This window comes from Euprymna scolopes, chromosome 29, assembly GCF_053919585.1.
Source record: "Euprymna scolopes isolate OS-2025 chromosome 29, ASM5391958v1, whole genome shotgun sequence".
Lineage (NCBI taxonomy): Eukaryota > Metazoa > Mollusca > Cephalopoda > Sepiida > Sepiolidae > Euprymna > Euprymna scolopes.
This window is the reverse complement of record NC_136510.1, coordinates 31,476,646-31,499,211: the sequence shown is the minus strand read 5'-3', so window position 1 is coordinate 31,499,211 and position 22,566 is coordinate 31,476,646. Positions and strand designations below refer to the sequence as shown.

At 32.3% G+C, this 22,566-nt stretch overlaps 1 protein-coding gene across 27 annotated transcripts in view; it reads left to right on the top strand.

The window, feature by feature from the left end:
* The window catches only part of LOC145252572 (IQ motif and SEC7 domain-containing protein 1-like), a 737,205-nt gene that overhangs the window by 605,394 nt on the left and 109,245 nt on the right, over positions 1-22,566 (top strand). The gene's annotated exons all lie outside the window — the stretch shown is intronic.

The following is a 22,566-nucleotide window of genomic DNA, read 5'->3' as shown; positions in this document are numbered from 1 at the left end:
TGTCTTCCCCTCCTTGTAAGCAAAAATACTAAGAACTAGAAATTTGAGATTGTTTAGAAACAAGTTAGGTTTACTGGGTCAGGTGGGCGTGGCATGTGAGCGTTCAAGCAGAATATGTGGGGGTGTAAGATGATTGATTGGTATTTAACGAGCAGTTACATATTGTTATATATATATATATATATATATATATATATATTGCATTTAACTAACAAAGAGTGTATATTTGAAAATGGATTTTTATTTTTCCTTATTCCCTATAAGTGTTATCTCTTCATATACTAGATTGAAAAATGAACAGCATTATAAAAAACTGTTTTTCATCTGGTCATTAGCAAATCAACTACTTATTTAAAAACGGGCCATAAAACCAAAAAATATGGATAAAGAAAAAATATATAAATAAAACATATCGGAACTTTTCTGTGTGAATAAATATGTCTAATAAACTCAACTTGGCAACTTTGAATGTCTGGTTTACTAAAAAAAAAAATTAGTCTTTTTTTTTAATCATTGGGATTTAACATCAGTTTCTCCTGTCAAATCTGACTTTGATTATTCAGAATTTTTAACTGGAGGGAAATAATGGGAATCTTGTTTACTTCACTAATGAAATTGTCATAATGAAAATAGACTTTTATGGAAAAAAAATCTGTTATAGGTGTAAGTAACTAGGGGAAGTGAGAAATTATGAGAATGTGAGGGAAACTATAAAACCTCAATGAAATAAATGAGTAATGAGAAATTTTCTTTTTCTTTTCACAAAGTAAGAAGATTGGCAATAGAGAAGGACAGACGAAATGGTATATTATTTTTGCTTATTTGGGACAACAATTTTGTTCAGCATCATGTAATCTGGAGGAGTGAGACTGAGTCGATGCATTATTCAACTTTCTAATGGAAGTGCGAATTAAAGTTGTATTTATGAAGAAGATTAACTTGGTTGCCAACTTTAAAATGTGCCAAACTATGCTAGTTTCTTTTATACTGTTTGCACATGTTATTTGATTTAATTACTGCAAACCTCAATCGATTTGATCATTCTTGATTAAGAAAAAGCTAAGATAAAACTTTACAAATGACCAGATCCTCTAGAATATTCAGACAATTTTCTCCATAAATCATTAAAAAATGCTTGTTTTATAATCACAATTATAATTCTAACCTTGTGGTGGGAAGTATTGACATGTGGCAGTGGTGTGTATTCAGAGATGTAATACGACTTGTGAATTGTTATGCACTTTGTGTTGGTTTATAGCGAGAGTTGCTTATAGTGTGAAGAGCTGACTCCGATACCTAAGATTCCAAAAATTCTGAATTCGAAAATCTGACTCTGTATTTTAAAGTCTTCCAATATTCGAACTATTGATTCTTTGGAAATTAAAAAAATCTGATTCAAATATCTAGCATTCTTATAAGTACGACTCCTTCCTAAACCTAGTTTATAATCCAGCGCCATTCTTATTAATTCTGGCTAACGAGTGCCTAGTAATGTTATCTTAAACATAGACAAAATTCCTGTTACAAAGTGTGTGCGCGTGTGTAATATATATATATATATATATATATATAATCTATATATATAGATTTCATCTTTCTCCGAGAAAGAATTGTCTTAAGCTGGTACGTCAGATGATGAGAATGTACATCCAAAGTCTAATTTTTTTTATTAGTTAATCAAAGCATATAATTAATGAACCTAGCCATGATACCTAACCCAATCAGTTGTGATAGCAATATCGTTATCATCGCTACAATTCGGTTTTTAATAAATATGAATGATAGTCCTCTTCTGTGCCTAAAGTTATTGATATCTTTTAAATAAGCTCCCTTGCGAGAACATATAACATTTTACATTTTGGGAGTGTTGGTATAATTGACTCCGTATTTTTTTTTTTTCTTTTCTTTTCTCTTTCTTTGTCAGTCCCAAATCAAAGCTTCGTAATAGCAATGCCGGTTAAACCAGCTTCTTCCCTGGCCTTCATCCCGAACCATGTTAGTCCTAAGCAAAGTCACATAATGGCTAAACAATCGTGATTCCGCCATCTCAGTTGTCCACTGATAAGTTTATACCACTTAGGCAGAACAATAGAAAGAATTCGGCACTAATTAATAGCAATTCTTGTCTCTTGTTGTGTGAGGAAGAAGAGAAACTTGAAAAAATAGTAAAATCTCTTCATACATTCATATAGTGTTGGAAAGAAATGAATGTGAACCAACCAATTGTAACATTAAAACTCTATTGAACTTCCCTTTGGTGTACCTTCTTTGTATCAAATGTGCTGTATGGCATAATCACATTGACACACCGGTTCCTGTTAGATTACCAACGTTAAGCAACCTTCAACTTGGTTAGTACTAAAGTGGGTGACCGTTTAGAAACTCCAGCTGTTAGTGCTTTCTACTTACCTTGGCATTGATTCTAGTCGTCCATGGGTGACCATCTGGAAATACCAGGTGCTGTATATACTTTTCACTTATTTCGGCATTGTTTCTAGTCGTTATAGACTTCTCTTTGCCACTGGAATGAAGCAATGCCGACTCAGGAGTGGAATAGTTGGAGATTGCAGAATACTAGCTTAACAGTTCAGCGTGTATCATCTATCATCCGCTAGGATGATCAAATGGTTCTTGTCGTTTCGACAGACGAACTACATTCCATAAAGATATTACATACCTGTGTGTTTAGTTCAAGAAAAATAAAGAAGCGTTTTACACATGAAATCGTGAGGCAAACAGATCTATCTGTGAGAACGGAAGTCAATAAAAAGTCGAGAAAAGTAGTTAGAGATTGTGCAACCTTTGCTTAACAAGTCATCCCGCTAGGATGATTAAATGGTTCTCATCGTTTCAACAGACGAACATCCATCTATGTAGCCAATGACTAACCTGTTGTGCTTCGATCAAAGAACACAGCCTGGTGTATAAAAATGTGCAATTGCATAAATCAACGATCTATTTCTACGACGAAAGATAAGTAAGAACTGGTGGGATAGATCATGGGATCCAAGCATTATGATCATTTCTTCTCTATCTTGTAACACGCATTATTCCAAAAATAGTTTGCCAACAACATCACCACATTACTTCTGAAAACTTTATTTCATTCCATAATTGACGATTTTTTCCCCCCTGTTATCTGCAATAGACATTGAATCGTAATTTATCTTTTCACATACATAAAAAAAAATCTTGTATTATATCTCTTATTATACGAAAGCAATATAGCGGCAAATTTAATGGCTGTCCCAACAGTTCACTTTTTAGTGGGTACGTGAACTGTAAATCCATGTAAATCAAATACTATTCTTTTTCAAGAAAAAATTGTGTCAATTATGTAATGTGATATTTAACAAAAAAAAATGGCATGTTTCATGCATATAATTCATTATTTACAGTTTAGGAAAAGCTAAGTTTATTTTTTTCTTATATACTTTAATCATGCAAAATATTTTAACATATTTCTTGTTTGGGATATGAGGACAGAGTTAGACAAGATCCATTTTTAATGTGGGAAAAATCCATCTCCAAAAAGAGACATTCTGAACTGGTACAAAAATAAAAATGGCTCATTTTAAAAGGTTTCTTTTTGACCGAGAACAGAAAAGATGAAGTGTATCATCAGAACAGATACTACACTTTGTTCTGAACTAAAAGGCCAAGAGAAAAAAAAAATTTGTTTGAACTTTTCTAATTAGCTGTAATTTACAATTAACTCACAAAATCACATCTCTTACTAAGTTTCTATTTATTACTTACATCCTCTCTCAATGTATGTTGTTTGCCCCCCCCTCACTATTTTATATTTTCTTCCTCCCTCTCTCTCTCTAGTCAAATTTAATAAAACTAATTATAAAACAGAAGATTGGAATAATTTATCATAAACAATAGGGAATATCAGCACTAGTATTAATACTATTTAACCAATAGTTGGAGGGAAAGGAAGGTACTGGAAGAGATTATCAAGCAAGAAGACTGGGATTTTTGTTTTTATTTTTTAAATTTAATTTTTCAAACTACTACCCCCATCCCCGGGATTTAAACAGTCTAACCGAAACCAATAAATCACAATTTTGTTCTTGTACTCTAGATGACTTGATTATGTTTGTGTAGATTCCAAACACACCTAAATGTTGTAGAATTTGCTTTTGTGGTTGAAAATAACTTTGTCTGGTGATGAACCACAAAACAATGAAGACAGATTGAAAGAAAGGAAGTTAACACAAATTATGTTTCACTTCTTTTAATTGTCTCCCCCCCCTCCCTTTTTGTCTTGCATAAACATTAATCATCATCAAAAACTGTTTTCAACTTGGGACAAGTTTATGTCTGTAATAAACATAGAGGACATTTTTGTCTTAGATTATAAGTCCAGTTTTTATGGGGATGTTTCTGTAGTCATTCATTCTTAATACTTTTTTCTTTATTAACATATGAAAAAAAAATTGTCCTGCCTGTAGACTGAGACAATTTTAATTATTTGAGACCAAGAATGGCCAACGACACTCATTATCCCCACACTTTTCAATGGCAGTGTGCCTAATTTATTCATAATGTATTTTTGTATTTTGTGCAAATAAATATTTCAAAGTGTAGTACCTGTTGTGAGCTCAGTCAGAGGAGTATAATGCATCCTAGACTGGGACAATTTTTATAGGTAAACGTTACCAACCGTTAATGCTCTGGTGAAATTCAAAGGGCAGATAACTATGCATTATTTGGTTTCTTTAGATTACTGTTCTCGTCACAACGTTTCAGTCAATGTAACTTTCGATCTTCTTCCTTTCAAATGAAACCCTTTATTTAAACCGTGGGGGTAGTATCCTCTCGTTCTGTCAGCTATGACTGGGTAGAAGTAATTTACAGTTGTAATTTTTTAGGGTCGTTCTGCACTGAGGATTGGATCTTCAACCTCCAGAAGAGCATCACTTAAAACTGAATTTTACAAAGTATTCATGCTTATTTTTTCTTGCAAACAATTGAAGTATGAGTCTTAAACTTATTTGGTTTTTAGATGTATAATCTTACTACCAATTACTATATATATATATATATATATATATATATATAAGAATTATGCATCAGTGGTTCTAATGGGTACCGCTTTAGCCTATGCTATCAACCATGCCAAACTTAAATTCAGCTGAATGTATATGTAAAAATAGAAACTTGTGTTCGCTTATTTGTATACAGTCAATCGTTCACAATAGGTACTGTATTATAACTCCCGAAAATGGTTGCTGTGAGGTAAACTGACACATCTAACCAATCCTTTGAAATGTGTGAAAAAATAACAATGTCGATGGAAGTATTTAATGCACTTTTATCGTTGGTTGTTTTAAATGTCAATCAATATAAATAAGTTTCTTTGTTTTTACTTGATTTTTTGATATTTTGAGTTTTTTGATATTTTGATTTTTATGATAACAAAAACGTACTAAGCATTTAAACAAAATCCGTATTCATTGAATTTATACAAGACACTCACACACACACACTCGCATAACATGAATTTTATCTGCCTGGGATGCAGTGAAATCATTTTAATTTTTATTTGTTTGCATCTAACACAAAAAGAAATAAAATTCTTGTAAGGTGCAACCACCGTTTTGATATTCTTCAATAAAAATATGAATTATTCCCCCTCTAATTTTTAATTTTTCAGTCATAATTGAAAAATGTTCAGTTGTCTGGACAGGGTTACATAATTTTAACAAATAAACATAACGAAGGACGTTCTTCTAGTGTCAGTCATGATACAACAGTAATAAATATAAAGTTGCTATCCAGAATTAAATTCTAGTGTTAGCTTAAATGCTATTTAGATGTAACTTTTAAAATTTCACAAGAATAGACGACTATCTATCTTATCTAGAGATTCAAGTTTAAACTCGGTAGCAACAATGACATACTTAATTCATTCCTGACCGTTATAATATATTGAATAACATCGTCCAACAATAACATATACAAAATTGGCTAGGTAGAAAAAAGTTTGTCAGCTTAAATGCTGTTTAGGTTCAACTTTTAAAATCTCACAAGATAACTTTAGATGTTAGAGCAAAAAAAAAAAAAAAATGAATATTTGCATAGAAATGTTTTCAATGTGGTTTGGTTCATTTGAAGCAAACCTGTGGCATCAAACATATTCTTAGTTTAGTATTTTCGATAATAGTTAGTGAAAATTGCCCCCCCTCACCTATTTTATTTTTGTAATTTTTATTCTATTTTATTTCTTTTTTTTTTATCTTATGTATTTTTCTTTATTTTTCTTTATTTATATATATATATATATATATATATATATATATATATATTTATTTTTTTTTTTTTTTTTGTCGTAGTGCATCTCCTTTTTGAATTGTCCAACTTGAGAGGAGATTTCTCTCTGCAGGGAAAGGATCAGCTGGGATTCTGTCTTGTTGATCAGCTTCATGAAACTCGAAGCTTAACATCACCTGTCAGAAAATTATTTTGCAGTGCTCACTCAATATTTAAAAAAAGAAAAGAAATAGTTTTTAATCTCCTCGGAAAATAATTCCAAATTTCCTACTCTGAAGAATTAACATTCCGAGAGCTTTTGTTTTCACCTTCCTTCCCTTTCTCCTCCTCCTCCTCCTCCATTTTGCAATTGGGTTTCTCTTTGTCTGACCTATTATTACCCTCTTCTTTTTTTTTTCCAAGAGATTAAGATCCTCAAATTATACCGTATGTTGCATTTTTCTATCTTCTTTTGAATTCCGGTTTTATTTTTCTCAGCTAACTAATCTCACCCCTTCTCTCTCTCTCTCTCTCTCTCTCTCTCTCTCTCTCTCTCTCTCTCTCTCTAACATACATATATATTATTTGGTGTTTCCTTTTTAAAATTAAATATGTTTTTAACTCTTTTCCAAAGTGTTTTTTAACATGTTTTATTAACTACTTGTTCTTATTATAAGTTCTATCTCCTATTTGGTTTTATCGAGCTTTTACATCTGGTTGAGATTACTTTATAAATATTAATTCTTTAATATTTATAATTTACTTTAGTTTTGCCATCTTGGATCATTTTGGTAAACTTAACTGTAATTCTTATATATCTTCCTCTTTATCTCTCCTTCTCAACAAGAATGTATATTAAAATCTGCACATTCTGCGTGTGCCTTTAACAATTAAAATGAAGTTATGACAAACGAAAATGTTATTTCAAACTTGACTGATTGATGGACAGAATTCCCCCATTAAAAAAATATGCTTGGACTTGTTTAATAAGGTGGAGTTGTATGTTGTAGCAGCCGAACTAAACTAATAAATATACCTATTTACTGTATAAAAATGTATGTATGAAAAATATTACATTTCAGTTTTTTCTTCTTTCGCAATAAGTTATAAAGCTCTCTTTGTATTATATCTTTCCTTTAATAACAAAGAAAAGACTTAACGCAAAATGATCGATAATGTTAAATTTCAGTTTTTCATTTATTTGTTTTGATGACGCCATGTTGGTATCTGTTTAAAAAAAAATGTCTCTTGAATTTTATAAATTATCATTGGTGAAATTAATTCATTTGAAATAATCATTCCAATACAGGAGAAAATGGAATATTTAATTTTAAAATTGATTTTTTAATCTAAAATGAAAAATTTCTGTTTAATCGTTAGAACAATTTCATATTGTTCTGAATACACCTCAGCAAAATACAAAATAGGAATCATGATGAGATATGGGAAATGTGAACAATGAAATTGACATGAAAGAACTTACAATCCCCTCTCTCTCTCTCTCTCTCTCTCTCTCTCTCTATATATATATATGTATATATATATATATATATATATATATATGAGAGAGTTATGGTTTCATCAACGTTTCGTCTTTATTGCGAGACTTGACACCAGTATAGATATTTTAAAATATATTTTTGATGTAATGAGCTGTATAACCCGTTTCCATTTCAGAAACGGAAAAAGTCGTTGGAAATTTAAAAAAAAAAAAAAAAAAAAAAAAAAAAGGTGGGGGGCATAGCGTTGTGAAAGAAAGTAAGATTATTATTATTTTTTTTTTTTTATAACGTTATGATGCAATTCATTTTTTATTAAAGAACATGTTTCATAACACACACACACACTGGCAGGCCGGCACCCGGGATAAAATGGGCTCCTCAACCCGTTTATATACCAGCCGGAAAGAGTTAAGTAATGGTGTAAACCTTCTTTCCTCTGAAAATGGCACTATAATCATGACAGGTCAACAAGGGTCAGCCACCAGGCCTTGATACTAGTGGTCCTGGCCCGCTATCTCAAGCAGTCTTAGCAGCTAAAAATTAGAAATAAAGATGCTTAAAAGCCCACCTATGAACTGTTGCTGAAAGGTGTTGCTGTTTTGCTACGGCTACTCAGAGTTTGAAAAGTGGAGCAAAACGAATAAAATACTGAGAAAATAAGAGATTGACTTCCCTGAAGATATATGTATGAATCGATTATCATCACTTTCTTTTAAGACCTTGTGCTGATAAAAAAACTGTAAAGTTGGAAATGCACTTATTAAAAACACTTTTTTAACTTGTTTTACAAGTACTTTAATGGAATGTGCTCTGATAGAATCATAGAACTCCACATACACACTCCTGACTAATCTGACAACCAGCAAACTCTCACCCCTTCACTGTTGAGGTTCCTAGATGCCAGAAAGCTTTCTACTCTTAATAGTTTCTTCTTTTGAATTGCTAGACTTTGGAATTCCTTCCTTGTTTCCTGCTTCCCTTACTGTATTAACCTGCAGAAGTTCAAATTTAATGTGAACAGACAACTCGCTTTTGTATTTCAATATTTTCAAACAAATATTTCTTCGTATAAATTCTCATAGAGAGAACCGAGAGAAAAAAAAGGGAAAAACTAGGTAACCTCTTTTCCTTGGAATTTGAAATTGGAATCGTGAATAATAAACTGCAAGTCATTCATACATTTAACAATCTAGTCAGTTGAAACAACAAAAATATTTTTCTTAGAAACACATCTGTGACTTGTCCACAAAAGAATTCAAAATCGCACAAGTATTAACAATAAACAGTTAGAAAATGTTAAGATGGCCTAATAACTGCTTGTTGAATTTAAAGGCCATTGTTATTAGGTGAGCTATGACTGTGTAGTTGATATCATAATTACCAACTGCAACTCTATAGTTTGGCCTTTAACTTCTTTCAACACCTCGTCATCATCCTTTTCTTAAGATTGTTCTTTCTCAGTAAAAGTATGCATGAATTATGATCCGTTATTTTTTTTTTATTCATAGGTTTTGTTTTCAATATTTGCTTGGTTACCGGTAAAAAATATGTGCGACCAAAAATGTGTGATTATGTGTATATGTACACATATTTCATGTATTTACATAATCTGTTATAACGAGATAAAATACTTTCTGTATCAATTTTCAGTATTTATCTGAAGGCTGCTCAATATGTCAGTGGAGCTAAGTAGTAATGTAATTTATGAAAATATATGTTAATTAAGCTACACAGAATCTTCTGTTTCATCCCCATGAGGAATCGTCAGGCTCGCCTGTAGCTTAATTGCCATATATTTTCATAAATTACTAATATATGTATATGTACACGCACAGTCACTGTCCACCATATAGATATTTTGATGGAACTGATAAAAAAAGACGATAGCAAGTAAGATCTAGAGTTTTAGTAGATAGATAGTAATAATGACAACAGTCCCAAAGAACATGGATAAAAGACTAGGAGAAATATGGTAATGCTGAAAACAACCGAAATCTTAAGGAAACCCCTTGAATATGGAAACTAATCCACACGAGTTACAAATGTGGAAACTGCAACAAAAGAAGAAAAAAAAAAAAAAAAGGGAACGCCATAGAAGTAAAAAAAAAAAAAAAAAAAAAAAAAACTGAACCACAAAATTGTAAGTTAACTCCCCCCCCCCGAAAAAAAAACTTCGGCACTTCTGCATGTCAGTGACATATCAGCAACAGAGACAAGTTATCGCCCCCTGGTCTTTGAAAGAGAATTTACGTCTAGCGACCATGATGCGAACCTCAAATATAAACAAGTGTTTACGATAGTGCAAAAATATATAATAAAATAAATAACACAAAAATATGATAATCGAAATATTTATTTTATAAAAATGTAGCAAAATACAATCTGAAGAAATTAATATAATTTCTTTTCAATGAGTGATTCATAACTGAAAATAAAATAATAAATATGAGAAAAACCTCAAACATTTATAGATTATTTTTAGAATTATTTTTTTAACGGTAAGGTTATATAAAAATATAATTTAAAAAACCTCAAACATTTATAGATTGTTTTTAGAATTATTTGGGTATTTTTACGGTAAGGTTGTATAAAAATAGCAAAATATAATTTTAAAAACATGAAACATCTATAGAGGTTTCAGAATAATTTTTGAAATTTTTTGCGCAGAAAGATTGTATAAAGATTTATCAAAATATAATTTTAGTTTGCACGCACTTTTAGAAAAGGAAGAGTTATCGACCCCTGATCATTGGCTGAAAAGCGACATCTGTCAGTTGTTCTTGAAACTAAAATACACACATTTGTCTCATGTCACTGGCATGCGGAAGTGCCGAAAATTGTTGTCATCGTCGACTGGCACTACACCAAATAGTCAAACAAGGCCAAAAAGGATGGAAAGAGGACTGGGACCTTTGGGAGGCTTGTTGGCACCCAAATTCCAGCGAAGACCACTGCTCGTTGCCAGTGCAAAGTCAATGGCAAGCGGTTGTTGCAATAATGCACATTCATTTGCAAACGTTATCGAAAAAAATGGAGAGTACTGGAAATCTGAAGAGACTTGTCACCAGACTAGGGAACACCGTAACTGTAACATAACATGCGGTCGCAGTCGAGATTGAACTCACTAAACGAGTTTGTAGTGTAATTCAAATCTTGTCCATAGCTGACTACTCGATGCTTTGCCAGGGCTATCAAAGGTATTTTTTTATTGTGACGCCATCACTAGATGGATTGCCTACCACGGCTTAAGAGAGACCCATCTACCCTTGAGAGAAGGATAGACCTCGCCAGTTTCCTAGGTTGGTATTTCACCTCGCAGTACATACAGTGCTTTGCCTTCCCAAATGGTCACCCATCTAGTACTGGCCAGGCTCACTGTTGCTTAACCGGTGATTTATTTATTTATTTTTTAATTATTTATTTTTTATTTTTTTATTTTTATTTTTTTGTGTGAGAATCGGTGTGTCAATAGTCAATATGATTGTGCCGTATAGACCACCAGGAAACACCATCGGTTGTTGTCAGGAAGTAATTGATGAAGATGACCGGTGTGAGTACAAATAATATTGATAATAGCAACGAATTAAGACTACAAAATCTTGTTCATTTGCATTAGAGATATTCACAAAACGTAGTCTACTAGTATCTATATGTCTCTATACTGTGTAACACATGATTTTTTTTTTTTTTTTTTTTTCTAAACCAGTGGAGTAAGTTAAAACAAAATTATTAAAATAGAATCCAATTTATCTGTGTGTGTGTGTGTGTGTGTGTGTGTGTGTGTGTGTGTGTGTGCGCGCGCGCCTGCCTGCCCCTCCAATAAATCAAGAGTTGTCAGGTGTTCTCTTTTTTTTACTCCCTTTCACCAAATCCCTCCCCATAACCATGTTCTATTTTATCTCGAGCATATTGATTCACCCCACCCACCCCGTTTTCCCACTTCTCTAGAAATAGTGATAAGGAAAGGATTGAAACTTAAAAGAAATATCAGAGCCTTGATAATATAAAACAGTTTGAAATATCTCTTCCTCTCTATCTCCCCTCTCCATCTTCCTCGGCAATTATTAAGTAAGCCTCCAAGCCCCCCCCCCCCCTCTAACACACTATTCTTGGTTTTTGATACTCAGGTGGCCAGATCTGGGCAATATGTCTGCAAAGTTAATGTCTTGTGTTATATTTATTACTTACTGAAAATTATACTGTTGTTCTCAATGAGTTCTTATGCTTTACCGTTAAAATTCATTAATTTATCATTTACTAACGGGGGGGGGGCTTACCTGGTGGTAGCCTTAAATATAATATTTTAATTTGTCCAGATTTCCTATATATTATTATAGAATCGTGATTTCAAAAGTAAAAAAAAAAAAAAGTATTTGGGTGCCATTAGCTTGAATCGAAACCGAAAGCAAAACTGTAGCATTCAAAGCTGGTGACGTTACCACTATACCAACGTGGCATGCACATGAACAGATTAAAATTAAAAATAATCCAAGATAAATGTACAAAATGTGTAACATTTTTTTTTTTTTTTTTTTTCAAATTTGACTGATTTTTGACCGCTTAAAAACTATTTTAACCGGTCATTTGAGTTCCCTAGCGCCGTTCCGCGACTTTTAGTTTTGGAAGAGATAGTTTGAAAATATGGAAACAGACAGACAGACTTTTATATATTAGATTAACATACAAATAAAATTATTAATATTTCATCTTAAAGTCCACAAAACTGCTGATCCTGGGCATGACCTTGAAAGACCAGTGATGCAGCTCTATTTGGGGAATGTGGTGTTCCTGCTTAGTTATCATTGCTCCCATATCCACTTTTGCCTAGAGTGGTAGTAGTACCTGTTGGGGCATCTGTTGCTACGAAATCAGGCTGTATGAAAATACTGGCTTCATGACCAAAAATGCATAAAGCATTTTTTTTTTTTTTTTTTTTTTTTTTTTGCTTTATCTTTGCAAAACTCAACTTTGTTCTGCAAAGTTAAGAAACAAGAACAATTTTATTCTACAAAACAATCAAACCAAACACCATGAATAAATATTTGAAAAAATAAAGAAATTAAAGCATAAGATCATTTTTCTCAAAATTAGTCAAATTGGAATTAAATAACACCAAAATGGTTCATTCCATTCATCACTTAATCCTCTTATAATATTTTCCACCACTCAACCGACGACCTCTCCATTTCGTTAATTCCTTATCCTCAAATGATGTTCAGCCTGGATAAATGGTGACTCATTAGTTTAAAAAAACATAGTCAGCTTTGCATATTTAAATATTGGAGATGAATACCGGAGTGTAATACTTTTTTTATATTTATATATTTTTAAAACAAGAATGATTAATAAAATAAATGTGTTATATATGTTTGAAGGTAAAACAACGCATTATTACAAAATAGACAGATATTTATTTTGTTTGAAATTTATAAATATATTTCAAAGATACACTCATCATCAGTATGTCTGTTTTTTTTTTGTTTTGTTTTTGTTTTGTTTTTTTTGTTTCTTTGCCATGTTGTTGTTGGAGCACACAATCAGTAGAAGTCCGTTTGCTGTTTTTACGATAGTCTTTTAAAATATTAGAATGGTGCATTGGTCACGCGGAATTTACGTTAGGGTTTGTGTTCCTTCATATGAAGGAACACAAACCCTAACAAAAATGGTTAATGTTTCTGAGTTTTTAAAATAAGGATTAATAATTCGTATTATTTGGATTATTTTTGCAAGGATCTGTGGTGTAGTGGATAATGTACTTGATAAAATACAGTTGTAAGTTACACTCTTCTGGGGGTTGATGGTTCAATCCTCAGCGTGGGTAACACTCAAAATACGATTGCGAATTACTTAGGACTTCTACCTAGTCATGGCTGACGGAATGAGAGCATGTTATTCCCATGGATTAAATAAAGGGTTTTGTTAAAAATTCTGTGCAGATTCCCGAGTAGGCCAAGATACACTTAAAGGTCAGAAGTTACATCGACCAAAAAGTTGTTGAAATAAGACTTGATGAAAACAGTCCTTCAAATACTCCGGATAATATAAAGAATGTTCAATTGAAGTCTCCCCATCCCCTATAAAATGCTATCCTCCCGGCCATACAATATGTTTAAACATGATATTTTAATTTATGCAGATTGCGTATATATTATTATAGAATCACTCTTCTATTGATTATTATATATTATAAGGAATAATTTTCCCGCTAGACTAAGTCGCAAAAAACTTTTTAAAAAAATAAAATAAAATAAAAAATAATGTCATTCATCAAATTCCGTCTGTGTTTGTTCACAATATTACGTCAGCTGATATTTGGGCTTGATGATGGAAAAGTCACTTCTGATTAATGTTTAGTTTTAAAATATGCAAATGAAGAAATGATTTGCGGCGATTTTAAATGATAACTCTTCTTTTATTGTAAATTGAACTCCTTAATAAGAAAAAATTCAAATAAAATGGTGAGGCACACCCAGGCTTGAACAAGGGATCATTCGATCTGTAGTTGAATGCTATATCCCCAGCTTATCATAAATCTGTTGTTTTGTTTTTTTGTTTTTTAATTTTTTTGTTTTTTTTTAATTAGTTTTTAATATTGTTTTTTTTTTTTTTTTTTTTTTTTTTTTTTCTTAAGAAGAAATGATTTGCTGAAATTTTATTATCTCCCTTTGCTGGTGTAACGTAAAATATTCCTCTGTAAATTTTTTTTTATCTATAAGAGAGAAAAGCTATTTTTTGTATTTTTTTTTTTTCAATACTTATTGGATGAATGCCTCTACAAAGCACATCTAAGGACACTGCCAGACATATAAATTAGCTTTGTGTGAAATTTGCAAAAAATAAGATCAATTGTTTCGGAATCTATAAGGAAGGAACTCGCACTCATAGTGATTTTTATATAATAGTAGAGATTATTAAAAGACTTTATTAATCATAACTGATATGATCTACTTTGAATGGATTTGAGTTTTGTTTATTAAGTTTTCACTTCAAACTACTTATTTGTACTTTCATCCATCCATTTTTGCTGTTGGTAGCACTTCAAGACTTTGTAAATGTATCACTACATCCGTATTAGAAACCAGCTGCAAGAGATTGCCTCTGCCTACGCAAATATGCTGGCTGGTTTATTGGATACGGAAATGTCAACCCAACAAATTGACATTTTCTCAAAGCAGGATTTTAGCTTAAAATATTATTCTAAATAATACCTTTTTTATTTGTTTCTTTTCGAATAAGAAAGTATTTTGGATAGCAAAATAAGATTCCACTTTTCAATTCTTTTTTTCTATTCGATGAAAGAAAAAGCTTGCAAAGAATAGCCGCCTTAAAGCAAACTACTTTAGACATGATCTTTCCTTGCACGCTTTCAATTTCTATCTCAATCTTAAATCTTATAAGGTCAAATGCAAACAGGTCAGTATTTGATGTGTACTTATGAATTGCTAACCCAATTAGCAATGGCATGAATGCTTCAAAATAAATAATTTCTATAAGTTTGACACTTGTAATAATCTGCAACAACTTTGGCATAATAATGACCATGCTATAACCAGGTGAATGCATGACAGCAGATTAGAGGAAAGAATCCTTTCAGCTGTGATTTGGAATCGGAAACTTGATAGATTTTGGATGCCTTATGCACTTAATTTTTGCCAGTGGTGTTTGCCTATGTACAATGTTTCACCTCTTGCATTAACTCTATAACACGCGTGGATAGCCAAGGAACTAGAGAGTGTGGTAGAGCAAGAAGACCTGGCTTCAATGTGTGAGGAGTGTTTTAACTGCATGCAACATGACTAATATGAACCTTTTAGATCTGTCCGCACGGAGAGCAAGTGTGAAGTGTTGCCTGGTGGTGCCTACACCAAAATCCAAAACACTCCCTCACCTTAAGAACCAAAACTGTATGATAGAAAATATTCAAGTTTTGTAGTAAAGACAAAAACTGTAAAAGTTATAACATGCATCCATTCGTAATAGAAAGGGCATTTTGTGTGTGTGTACATCAGAATTTTTAACATTTTAGAAATGGGAAAAAATTGCATTTATCTCCTAACAAATAAAGTGAATGTCGTGACCAGAAGCATTGAGATTTTCAGTCTTAATGTCCTACGAACTGAGCTATTTAAATTTTTATTTTCATGGTCCTGTTGTCATAACTTGGATCGGTAGAGAGCATGAGTTGTACAGCGGTGCATCTTCGATCTCGCTCGTTGAACATTGTGTCACTTTCATATATGATAGAAAGGTCCTATCGCTCGGGATTTGTACACAATTGGCCAACTATAAGATGGTCTGCAACAAAAAAAGAAAACCGATTTTCATCAAACTGAAATGGAATCATGTTGTCTTTTCTTGTGCGACAATTTTATCGTTCCACCCTGTATATTGCAATTAAGCTACACAGATGTTTTTGCATTTTAAATTAAATTATAACTCTATTCACATATTGAACACTGAACTAAATACTGAAAATGAAAATAAATATATATATATATATATATATATATATATATATGCAGAGATTTTGATTGCTAGTGAAACAGTCACATATACGAGTGAATTTTCAGTATTACTAGAAATAATAAAACACATCTTTTGGCAATTGTGCGTGTGTGTATGTGTTGTTGTTTTTTTTGTTTTTTTTCCACTGACAATCTTCCAAAGCTCATTACTGGGTGAAAAATATTTTTCACCCTGTTTAAAAATTTTTTTAAATGAGCAAAGTAAATTATTTATACAATTAAGATTCATTAGAACAATATACTCTTGTTTTTAACAAAGACTGTTTAGAAAAAACACAAAGTCTCAACATAAAATTCGGTGCATACTTAGAATTACACTTATTAAAAAAAAACATACAGAAAAATCTTTATGATGGACATATTCCATGAGGAACGAAAATGTCATATTCCGAAAATCACATGGATTTGGCAAGTAACTGTTCTATTTGACTGGTAAACGAAAATGTTTAGATGTTAAAGGTCAACTAATGATAAATTTGTCCATAAAACCCTGATATATGAAGAGCAATTCAACATTTTTTTTTTTTTTTTTCAAACATAACTAAATTCAGGACCAAGATATATTGTTAAAGTATATAGAAAAAAGTCTCAGAGAAACAAACATTCCCTAAATGAGAACGATTCAAAAGTTGTAAATCCGGTTGTGATTGTGAAATTAAAGCAAAATTTAAAAAGATTCGGTTACTTAAAGCCAAACTCAGTTAAGTTTCCCTTGTAAGTTAAATTATGTACCGTCTGAAAAAGAGAGATAATAAAAAAAATCACACACACAAAAAAAAACTATTTAAAAAAAAATAATAATTAACTCGGTTTCTTTGAAACAACAACAACAAAAAAAGAAAATGAATTCTCTTTTAGTAAAGAAAACCGTTTGTGAATGCGTGCACTTTACACATTAATAATGTATTTGCTCACAAAGAGAACTCAGAACAAAAGTTTGGAATCGGTTTGGTAGGGAGGGGGAGTAATAAGAGAAAGAGAGTGTGGGGGGGGGGAGAAGGTGTTGGTTTTTATGCATGATTTTTAATCTGATAAAATCCTGGCTGCAAGTGGCTCTTGTGAGATGCTCTGCTGCCTGTTTGTTTATGCTGTGAAATTGGTCACTCAACAAGAAGCACAGAAAAACATTCCTTTCCATCCCCCCTCATATTTAACCACTTGTTCCTTGCTCATCCAGTCCTACCATCAGCACTTCCAATGCATGGTGTGCCCCTGTCCCCACCCTATTGAAGGATGCTTGTTGTGCTTAGTGCATCGCAAACTTAACTGGGGATCAGATTCAATGTCTCTGACTCATTCTTATGTTTCCTTTGCGTTTGTCATCTTCAGTCACCAGAAACATACATTCTTCCCCTTCCTCATCTTTGCCTTGTCTTTTTCTGTATAAGAGAGAAAAAAGAGAAATCATCAGACGATATTATAGGAGAGACCCGAAGGGGGGGGGGTCTCTGTTTTGGTTTCTGTTTGACTCATTTCAGAATCCCTTCCTCCGTCCCTCTACACCTATCCAACAATAATGGATTATTCACCCAGAAAAAAAAAAAAAAAACACTTTAGCTTCATTTTGAGCCCCCCCCCCCTTATTTATTTTATTTATTTACTTTTTTTTTTGGTGAGTGGCCAAAAGTTGTTGACGGGTGGGGGTAGGGTATGTCTGAGCCTCAGTGCAACTGGTCTTGTTTGCCCCCCCCCCCCCCATTTTCTTGATATGATTTCAATGATTCCTTGGATCCCAACAGGTTTGGGATAACCAAATAAAACGTGTTGGCTATTTTGCTGCTGGACTTCTGCATTGTCTTTTTTCTTCTTTTATAAACGCTTATTGTCACTTGCTTATGAGAACGATTCAAATTTTATGGATGCACGGTTGTGCATGATTTCACCACACTTCTAATAAAAGTTTTTTTCCTCTTCCTTCCCTTTCTTCCTTCGTCTTTTCCCTTCTTTCCTCCGCCCCTTTTTTCCAACACACCTTTATTTTTCATCTTTTTTATTTCCCTTCCTTTCCTCTTTTTCTTTACTTCCCTCCCTTTTTTCTCCTTCCCCTTCCTTTTCTCCTCTTTTCCTTTTTCATTCCCACCTTTTTCCCCTTTTATTGTCTTTTTCTTTTTTTCCATTTTTCCCTTTCAAAAAGAAAAAATATTTTTCTTCCTTCATTATGTTAATATTTAATACTTTTGCAACTAATGTTTTGCAGATTCCGTTGTATTTTTTTTTTTTTTCCCTAAAATTACAAATATTTGTAACTTTGTCCCAGAGTGAGAAGCAATCTATATGTAGACAATCATAAGTTATTAACATTCAACTATGTGCATCTGCATAGCTTATGTTATTAAAAAAAATATATCTTCATCCAAAGAAGCATTCACATCTGTTTTGAGGTCAGTCGTCTTCTCATCTGCCGTAATGCCTTCTTTCCTTGTTGCAATATTAGATTTTTTTTTCCTCTTTCAAAGCATCTCTCCTTCACATGTCCACACCGTTTGCATCATCCTAAAATGAGTCCCATCTAAAAAAGAAAAAAAAAAAAAATCCAGAGAATAAAGATATTTCCGACTTTCAAAAAATATTTATTAGAAATAAAAAGTGATGACGGTTTGCAAAATCCCACCCCTTGACTGTTGAGGAAACATGCTATTCAAATAGTTTCTTCCCTTAAACTGCTGGACTTTATAATTGCCTCCCGGGTCCTTGCTTCTCTGACTGTACTGATATGCAGAAGTTCAAGTGTAATGTGGGCAGACATCTTGCTGCTCAACTCCCTACATAGTATCCCTGTAAATTTCGTTCCAAATAGTGGCACTGTGTTGTGTTTGAGGCGAATAAAAAGAAAAAAAAGAGAAAAAAATCCTCAAAGAAAACTCTTCAATTGCTCGCACACGTAATTGAAATGGCGGTATAATGATAATTTGGTTAATGACAATTACAAAACAATTTTCTTGTTATACAATAATTTGTCTGCGATGAGAGATTATAATATAAATTGGTTCATTGGATGAAAGTTAATGAAACGTTTTAACATTACATCACCACCAACCCCACCCTCGTCAAATGGTGCAAAATGATTTAAAGATGTGACAAGCAATTAATTTACAGCCTTAATGATTGGTAAAACAATGTGTAAATATTTTTTTTTTATGGCTGGTGTAAATGCTGCTCAGACATGTGTAAATACATACGATAAAAATAGGGTGTAAATTTAATTTATTCAGATTTCACTTGACTCCCCATGAGGACAAAGGTCAGTTTCAATATGAAGAATCCAGCTCCCCCAAAAAGTTTACTCTGGAGTGGGGTGGGAGAGTATCGAAAACCGTAATCTGTTTGGTCACCTATTGAACTTGGATTATTTTTTAATTAGAAAAAATTGAGTTTGCTAGTTAAATTTTCAAAATAAATTAGAATCACAAATTGATCTTGTTTAATATATACCCCCCCTCCGCTTCTCTCTTCAGGTATGGGTTAAATATCTCTTAGTAATGGAGATTTGGTACCTGTCTTTCTGAAGTCGAACTGTATTATTACTATTTTTTAATGTTCAGTTCAGTTTACTATTTCAAACTAATGTACTATCTTTTTATGCCCAATTCAGAGGGATCGTATAGTATCTGTTATGTTATCAAGAGACATCTTCCCAAACATTACCACCTCCTTTGGGGGGGGAATAGTGTAGTATCCATTCTGTAGTTATATTACCATCTCATTTTTTCTGGTGAGAGGGATAAATATAGCATCTGTTCTCTTGTCATGATGCCATGCTCCCAGGCATTACCTCCTATTGGAAAGGTTTAATTTATTTTTTCCTAGTAGTGTTAATGCTAGTCTTGTGTTTCGCCATATCTATATGGAAAGAGAGGCGAGGAGGAAGAGGATTTATAAAAAAATAAATAAAAAAAGCGTCAAGGTAGAGAAATTGTTAATAAATAGAGAGAAAGAGAGAGAGAATAACAAAAGCGAGTATGATAGGCACGGTATAAAATAAGAACATACCGTGAAATAAAGTGACAGAAATTTAGTAAGAGATGGGCGAGTTGTTAAGTTAATTGCAAATTACTTCCATTTTAATTGTTCTAATTAATCGTATTTTCAAACATGGTTCAGTTCCCAACCTACGAAATGGATTAGAGTGTATTTTGTTTAAAACATATCGAGGCAACGCTTTAAAGAAATTAACTCAGATTTAGTATAATAATAGATTGTCTCGGTCGACGAGGTTTCTTTTCCCCTTGATTGAGGACAGAACAGATAACATTTTGAAATATTTATTTGCGAAAAATATTTTTTTAAATTACATTTAAACAAATTAGGCACGAGGTCATTCAAAAGTGTGGGGTAAATGGGTGTTGTTGGCTATATCCTTTGTCACCGTAGCTAGAAAATATCTACCATACTCTTAACTAGAATCACCAATCATCATAATACCACATTTACTCCAGGGGCCGTCTTACTTAAAACTTCCAGAATCGTTAAAAAATTTTATTGAAAAACAAATACGTCTATGTAGAATTGTTTTATTGGCAAGAATTGTCCGGGGGGGGGGGGTAAGACTCTCCCAACCCTCTTTATATAATAGACTGCCCACTGTTTTTCGGTTTGTTTTTAACCGAAAACAAGCAGGTCAATCTCTAAGTGGAGATGAGATCTAAATGGAAAAGAAAAAAAAGAAAAAAAAAAAAACTGGGGATAGTGGAGTTTGGAGAGTGGGTGATATCCTTCCAAGATGAATGTAATTTGGGAAAAGTCTGGACAAAAAAAAATTAAAATTGGGAGTGTTCTAGAAACATGTCCTGAAATGAATTATGGATATTATTATATATGCTTTTCTGTTTGATAAAAATTATATTTTTATTTCTTCTTTCTTCATATTATGTAATGGTTCGATCAAATGTGGCCAAGAATGAATTTGTTTTTTATATGTAATATTCGCCTTTAAGTTAATTTTGGAGGGGGGGGGGTTATTGACTTAATGGATATCAGCTTAGATTATAGAATTATTCAAATCCTATTTTTGTCATTTGCACCCTAATTCCTTAAGAAACAGTATAGATCCAGATTTCCATATTCCCTATGGTCAAAAATTAGCAACTTGCATTCAATTAAGCATATGCTATAATTCATTTGCATTATATATCGTGTGCTAACATTAAACTAGCAAGCCACCTAGTGTTGCTCGGCCATAAAATATGCTTAAATACGATATTTTAATTCATGCAGATTTTGTATTTATTATTATAGAGCCAATACTCTATTGCTTATTATATTGTACCTAATATATAGTGATTTCAAAAGTTAAGAAAAAATGACTAAAAGTGCCATCAGCTAAAATTGAAATCAAAACATATAGCTCTCCAACCTTATTCATTACTATCTGGCCTAAATCCATGTGCATGCAAAACCTTTTTTTTTTCTTTTTTTTTTGAATTGTTGAAGATATAAATGTATATTTGCGCATGCGTACAAATAACACGTTCAGTCGACTTATGCTTGCCAAGTTCCAACTTTTTTTTTAAAATTTGACCCCTTAGTAGCTAATTTTACTGCCTAAAAACCAAATCGAATTAGTTCCACACGTCCACATCTATATATCGTTTTGAGAGTGTAGACCAAAAATTGACAGAACAGTTTGGTAGAGGTCGTTCCTCATACACAACAGGCAGGATCACTTAGAAACTGTTGATTGGCTGCGAAACAAATGAATGAACTACAAAGAAATTAAACCTAACATTTTTTTTATTAGTGTTTCAAAATTTCAATGTGCTCAGGTAACACATTTCTATATTTTCAAAGTGTGTGCCAGTTTAATCTGTTAGTAAACTTTTGTTTTATTTTTTTAAGTAATTACAAAATGATCCCAATTTTGCTCTCTCTCTCTCTCTCTCTCTCTCTCTCTCTCTTAATTCTGCCGAGCTTGGACAAGGATGTTCTGTTAAAACATTAAGAGTTTTGGTGTATTTGGAGATATATATTGTTTCCGTTTAAAATGTTATTCGATATGATAATGAGTGTTTTTATATTTGTTTCTGTGGTAAACTATAGCAACACAAATACTCGATATTTTGATGTTTTGTGCAGCCAAACGTCAAATATGGTGAGTCTTTTGTGTTTCGGTAGTTTAATAGAAAAGGTAAAATTTTAAATACAAAAAAAAAAAAAAAAAAAAAATTCTACCTGTTTTCTTACTGTTGTAGCATTCACTCTAACCCTAACACACACACACACACACATATATATATATATATATATATATATATGATGCCTTTTTTTATGCCAATGTGATT